The sequence below is a fragment of the Schistocerca piceifrons genome, unplaced genomic scaffold, assembly GCF_021461385.2.
Source record: "Schistocerca piceifrons isolate TAMUIC-IGC-003096 unplaced genomic scaffold, iqSchPice1.1 HiC_scaffold_936, whole genome shotgun sequence".
Lineage (NCBI taxonomy): Eukaryota > Metazoa > Arthropoda > Insecta > Orthoptera > Acrididae > Schistocerca > Schistocerca piceifrons.
Window position 1 is genome coordinate 3,385,001 of NW_025729208.1, and position 7,500 is coordinate 3,392,500.

Here is a 7,500-nt window from a genome sequence, read left to right on the forward strand (position 1 = left end):
GGCTCTGCCGCACGAAGCCGTGGACCGGCAATGACTCCACCCGCACCCGTTCGTGGACCACCCCAACCGCCAAACGCGCACCTACAGCGGATGAACGGCGGACGTTTCCCGCACTCGTAAAGTGCAATCCACCCCTATAACTTGCGTTTCATGAAGAGTTATTTCCAATATGCGACATTCCCGCTGTCCGTATACATGAGCCGCGACCTGTACCACTTACGAGCGAGAGACGCGATCGCGTTGCTCACTGTACGGCGTCCGATACCGAGCCATCAGCATGTCGGTCCCCATGCGCGTTGCACTCGCACTCGCACTCGCAGTCGCAAAAACGTGGCGCAAATATATTACGCGGAAGAGTTATAACAGACCGAGCCCCACTGCATGGGGGAGTCTTTGTCACTAATGTACACAGATGGAACATTTTGGACTGGAACCAGATTACCCGTACACACGGCGCTGATTAGTAATCAATGCAGAGCCATCAAACTACAGAAAATATATACAACTGTCCGTATACATGCTGAAAGAGTCAGCCCACAATGGGAACCACACGTCAGCCAGACACTCTGATCACGCACCACTCTCTGCTTCTAACAGGCGCACATACAATACGTAAGCACCAGCATGGAACAACATCCAGTGCATCCTCTCCGCCACATTACACAATCCACACTATCACAACCAGACCAGGAGGTCCATGCGGAAAATAGAATATCCCACCCTTTCGACATCCACCATTGCGCAGATAAGGCACCAACACCCACACATGTCCTATACAACGGTGCACCCAACATCACAATAGTACCTCCTGTCACAGCGCACAAACAATGACATGAGTCAAAGACACAGGTCTGACACAAGCATAGAATTGGAGCGCCGCCTCTAATAAGCCAAAGGTGCATCCTGACGTGACAAATCTGATCATGTCACAAGCATTCACTTACTATAATCACTATCAACGAACCTGCCGCCCCCGCCCCCCCCCCCCTACACCTTTCCTTACAACAACGTGTAACCGAACCTAACCTATGTTGTACCTTAACCTAACCTATGTTGTACCTTAACCTAACCTATGTTGTACCTTAACCTAACCTATGTTGTACCTTAACCTAACCCATGTTGTGCCTTAACCTAACCCATGTTGTGCCTTAACCTAACCCATGTTGTGCCTTAACCTAACCCATGTTGTGCCTTAACCTAACCCATGTTGTGCCTTAACCTAACCCATGTTGTGCCTTAACCTAACCCATGTTGTGCCTTAACCTAACCCATGTTGTGCCTTAACCTAACCCATGTTGTGCCTTAACCTAACCCATGTTGTGCCTTAACCTAACCCATGTTGTGCCTTAACCTAACCCATGTTGTGCCTTAACCTAACCCATGTTGTGCCTTAACCTAACCCTTGTTGTGCCTTAACCTAACCCATGTTGTGCCTTAACCTAACCCATGTTGTGCCTTAACCTAACCCATGTTGTACCTTAACCTAACCCATGTTGTACCTTAACCTAACCCATGTTGTCCCCTAACCTAACCCATGTTGTCCCCTAACCTAACCCATGTTGTCCCCTAACCTAACCCATGTTGTCCCCTAACCTAACCCATGTTGTCCCCTAACCTAACCCATGTTGTCCCCTAACCTAACCCATGTTGTCCCCTAACCTAACCCATGTTGTGCCTTAACCTAACCCATGTTGTGCCTTAACCTAACCCATGTTGTGCCTTAACCTAACCCATGTTGTGCCTTAACCTAACCCATGTTGTGCCTTAACCTAACCCATGTTGTGCCTTAACCTAACCCATGTTGTGCCTTAACCTAACCCATGTTGTGCCTTAACCTAACCCATGTTGTGCCTTAACCTAACCCATGTTGTACCCTAACCTAACCCATGTTGTACCCTAACCTAACCCATGTTGTACCCTAACCTAACCCATGTTGTACCCTAACCTAACCCATGTTGTACCCTAACCTAACCCATGTTGTCCCCTAACCTAACCCATGTTGTCCCCTAACCTAACCCATGTTGTCCCCTAACCTAACCCATGTTGTCCCCTAACCTAACCCATGTTGTCCCCTAACCTAACCCATGTTGTCCCCTAACCTAACCCATGTTGTCCCCTAACCTAACCCATGTTGTCCCCTAACCTAACCCATGTTGTCCCCTAACCTAACCCATGTTGTCCCCTAACCTAACCCATGTTGTCCCCTAACCTAACCCATGTTGTCCCCTAACCTAACCCATGTTGTCCCCTAACCTAACCCATGTTGTCCCCTAACCTAACCCATGTTGTCCCCTAACCTAACCCATGTTGTCCCCTAACCTAACCCATGTTGTCCCCTAACCTAACCCATGTTGTCCCCTAACCTAACCCATGTTGTGCCTTAACCTAACCCATGTTGTGCCTTAACCTAACCCATGTTGTGCCTTAACCTAACCCATGTTGTGCCTTAACCTAACCCATGTTGTGCCTTAACCTAACCCATGTTGTGCCTTAACCTAACCCATGTTGTACCCTAACCTAACCCATGTTGTGCCCTAACCTAACCCATGTTGTACCCTAACCTAACCCATGTTGTGCCTTAACCTAACCCATGTTGTGCCTTAACCTAACCCATGTTGTGCCTTAACCTAACCCATGTTGTGCCTTAACCTAACCCATGTTGTGCCTTAACCTAACCCATGTTGTGCCTTAACCTAACCCATGTTGTGCCTTAACGTAACCCATGTTGTGCCTTAACGTAACCCATGTTGTGCCTTAACGTAACCCATGTTGTGCCTTAACGTAACCCATGTTGTGCCTTAACGTAACCCATGTTGTGCCTTAACGTAACCCATGTTGTGCCTTAACCTAACCCATGTTGTGCCTTAACCTAACCCATGTTGTGCCTTAACCTAACCCATGTTGTGCCTTAACCTAACCCATGTTGTGCCTTAACCTAACCCATGTTGTACCCTAACCTAACCCATGTTGTACCCTAACCTAACCCATGTTGTACCCTAACCTAACCCATGTTGTACCCTAACCTAACCCATGTTGTACCCTAACCTAACCCATGTTGTCCCCTAACCTAACCCATGTTGTCCCCTAACCTAACCCATGTTGTCCCCTAACCTAACCCATGTTGTCCCCTAACCTAACCCATGTTGTCCCCTAACCTAACCCATGTTGTCCCCTAACCTAACCCATGTTGTCCCCTAACCTAACCCATGTTGTCCCCTAACCTAACCCATGTTGTCCCCTAACCTAACCCATGTTGTCCCCTAACCTAACCCATGTTGTCCCCTAACCTAACCCATGTTGTCCCCTAACCTAACCCATGTTGTCCCCTAACCTAACCCATGTTGTCCCCTAACCTAACCCATGTTGTCCCCTAACCTAACCCATGTTGTCCCCTAACCTAACCCATGTTGTCCCCTAACCTAACCCATGTTGTCCCCTAACCTAACCCATGTTGTCCCCTAACCTAACCCATGTTGTCCCCTAACCTAACCCATGTTGTGCCTTAACCTAACCCATGTTGTGCCTTAACCTAACCCATGTTGTGCCTTAACCTAACCCATGTTGTGCCTTAACCTAACCCATGTTGTGCCTTAACCTAACCCATGTTGTACCCTAACCTAACCCATGTTGTGCCCTAACCTAACCCATGTTGTACCCTAACCTAACCCATGTTGTGCCTTAACCTAACCCATGTTGTCCCCTAACCTAACCCATGTTGTCCCCTAACCTAACCCATGTTGTCCCCTAACCTAACCCATGTTGTCCCCTAACCTAACCCATGTTGTGCCTTAACCTAACCCATGTTGTGCCTTAACCTAACCCATGTTGTGCCTTAACGTAACCCATGTTGTGCCTTAACCTAACCCATGTTGTGCCTTAACCTAACCCATGTTGTGCCTTAACCTAACCCATGTTGTGCCTTAACCTAACCCATGTTGTGCCTTAACCTAACCCATGTTGTGCCTTAACCTAACCCATGTTGTACCCTAACCTAACCCATGTTGTACCCTAACCTAACCCATGTTGTACCCTAACCTAACCCATGTTGTACCCTAACCTAACCCATGTTGTACCCTAACCTAACCCATGTTGTCCCCTAACCTAACCCATGTTGTCCCCTAACCTAACCCATGTTGTCCCCTAACCTAACCCATGTTGTCCCCTAACCTAACCCATGTTGTCCCCTAACCTAACCCATGTTGTCCCCTAACCTAACCCATGTTGTCCCCTAACCTAACCCATGTTGTCCCCTAACCTAACTCATGTTGTCCCCTAACCTAACCCATGTTGTCCCCTAACCTAACCCATGTTGTCCCCTAACCTAACCCATGTTGTCCCCTAACCTAACCCATGTTGTCCCCTAACCTAACCCATGTTGTCCCCTAACCTAACCCATGTTGTCCCCTAACCTAACCCATGTTGTCCCCTAACCTAACCCATGTTGTCCCCTAACCTAACCCATGTTGTCCCCTAACCTAACCCATGTTGTGCCTTAACCTAACCCATGTTGTGCCTTAACCTAACCCATGTTGTGCCTTAACCTAACCCATGTTGTGCCTTAACCTAACCCATGTTGTGCCTTAACCTAACCCATGTTGTGCCTTAACCTAACCCATGTTGTGCCCTAACCTAACCCATGTTGTGCCCTAACCTAACCCATGTTGTGCCTTAACCTAACCCATGTTGTGCCTTAACCTAACCCATGTTGTGCCTTAACCTAACCCATGTTGTGCCTTAACCTAACCCATGTTGTGCCTTAACCTAACCCATGTTGTGCCTTAACGTAACCCATGTTGTGCCTTAACGTAACCCATGTTGTGCCTTAACGTAACCCATGTTGTGCCTTAACGTAACCCATGTTGTGCCTTAACGTAACCCATGTTGTGCCTTAACCTAACCCATGTTGTGCCTTAACCTAACCCATGTTGTGCCTTAACCTAACCCATGTTGTGCCTTAACGTAACCCACGTTGTCCGCTAACGTAACCCACGTTGTCGCCTAAACCTGCTCTGTAATTGTTATACGACTCGTTCAATTAGTGTAGTGTTGCCCACCCGCAACCCTCGCAATATAGTTCGCTACTCGCACTGCCCGCTCCCCTGTGTATCGCTTCATGTTAAACACCTTGCAAGTCTTGCTGACTTTCCACATGCTCCTGCTGTACACTGTAATGTGGATGGCAGCAGGACGTACATGCCGCCCCCCCCCCACACCTCCCCACGTCCCCACCTTGCCCCCTGCCTTCGCAAGCTGGTTGGTGAGATGTTTGCATGTTCAATGCCCTTCGCATGCGACGTACGCAGGCTACGTTGTGGTGCGGCCTGTGTCAACTGTCCGCTGATGTCGTACGCGTAAACCACAATCTGTACTGCACATTCGTCCTTATGTACTGAATGATACATCGTGGCACATGTGTGACCGTACAACGACTGCGCCCAAAAACGGCGGACCATACAGTGCAAATATTGTGCACGCAGCTACGTGTCGTCTCCCTATGAGAGCTGGATTGCAGTGTGGTACGCCATAGAGACGTGTGGGAGGAACGGACGCCGTGGATGGCGATCAGCATGAGCTGTCTGTTGATGTATTCGGACCTAGTCGTCTCTCCTCACACACCGTGATAGCATGGTGCACCGCGTTCCATATCTGCGACATGCTACAGAGGCCGGTTGACAGTCGTTCGAGCAATGGACATCGCATACGTACGGGGGCCACCTTCCACGTATTGTCTAGGCGTGCACATTTTGTTGCGTGTATGTGGGCAGACGTAGTGTGGTGTGACACCTGACACAGGCATGCAATAATCGTGGAAGTTGCAAATGGCGATGGACGCATACGTTTTCTGGTGAAGTTACGCAAATGAACAAATGGTAACCCGTTGTGGTGCGGTTGTTCTCGCTAGGGGTGAATCGGTGATGGCGACGATAGGTTGAGGTACTAACCGGTTGTTCCAGCGATACCCACCATGCCGACGAAACTGAACGGCATCTGGGTGTGAAGCGATACGCGGCGGTGGCTGGGTGGGACCGTCCCCGGCCGGTGAGGGGGCGCCTCCCGGCGTGCTGGCCGCGCGGTGCGTGGGCGCACGCGCTACAGCCGGCTGGTGGGGGCGGCCAGTGGCAGGCGCGCCGGCCGACGGACGCGGCAGGCGTCGCAGCTGCGCGCCGGCGCACCCTGCGCGCGGCGCCGTGCGGCCAAAGTAGGTCCTCGCGGGCCCGGTGCGAAGCGCGGTGGACATCTTCAGTGTGCTGGTCCGATTGAGGACTGTGTGCGTTGAGGATGCGCCGCCGCCCGGCGCTCGGCGCCGCGACGCCGTCTGCTGCTCGGTCGCCCCAGCGGTTCTCGCTGGTGGTTTGTATCGCAGCTGTGCGGATGTGTTGGCGCGTGCGCTGTGCTGGGAGAGTTCGCTTCGGCACCCAAGTGGGGCTTTTGTCCTTCTGTGGCGCTGGCGTTGGAGCTGCCGGTCACCGTAGGTGGCGCGTGTTGTCTCCCGCCGGCAATGCCACGACAGCACGCTCCCGGGCCTCTGTCGGCAGCGGCAAGCTCAGTTGGGAGCACGGGTGGTCGCACCGAAAGCGTCTACTCGCCTAACTCCGGGCGATTGCGCCTCTCTCGAACCCGACCAAGTACTTGGGACGGCGCTGCGCGCCGCCGGGACCTGAGAGGGTTTCGAGGTGTATTGTGCAGGGGAGCTCAGCCTCCTCCTGTTTGCAGAATGATTGAGCGGACGCTTGCGTGTTCGCGCGGGCCCCCGGGACACACTCCCGGGCGGCCGGCTGCTCAGCTCTAGTTGACGCAGCTCCCTGGTTGATCCTGCCAGTAGTCATATGCTTGTCTCAAAGATTAAGCCATGCATGTCTCAGTACAAGCCGCATTAAGGTGAAACCGCGAATGGCTCATTAAATCAGTTATGGTTCCTTAGATCGTACCCACGTTACTTGGATAACTGTGGTAATTCTAGAGCTAATACATGCAAACAGAGTCCCGACCAGAGATGGAAGGGACGCTTTTATTAGATCAAAACCAATCGGTCGGCTCGTCCGGTCCGTTTGCCTTGGTGACTCTGAATAACTTTGGGCTGATCGCACGGTCCTCGTACCGGCGACGCATCTTTCAAATGTCTGCCTTATCAACTGTCGATGGTAGGTTCTGCGCCTACCATGGTTGTAACGGGTAACGGGGAATCAGGGTTCGATTCCGGAGAGGGAGCCTGAGAAACGGCTACCACATCCAAGGAAGGCAGCAGGCGCGCAAATTACCCACTCCCGGCACGGGGAGGTAGTGACGAAAAATAACGATACGGGACTCATCCGAGGCCCCGTAATCGGAATGAGTACACTTTAAATCCTTTAACGAGTATCTATTGGAGGGCAAGTCTGGTGCCAGCAGCCGCGGTAATTCCAGCTCCAATAGCGTATATTAAAGTTGTTGCGGTTAAAAAGCTCGTAGTTGGATTTGTGTCCCACGCTGTTGGTTCACCGCCCGTCGGTGTTTAACTGG

General features: G+C 51.3%; 1 non-coding gene across 1 annotated transcript in view; it reads left to right on the forward strand.

The window, feature by feature from the left end:
- Positions 1-6,800: 6,800 nt before the first annotated feature.
- Positions 6,801-7,500, forward strand: part of LOC124772025 — a 1,909-nt gene continuing 1,209 nt past the window's right edge. Inside the window, exon 1 of the ribosomal RNA XR_007013708.1 lies at positions 6,801-7,500. This exon is cut by the window's right edge and continues 1,209 nt beyond it. This is a non-coding gene — a ribosomal RNA (small subunit ribosomal RNA).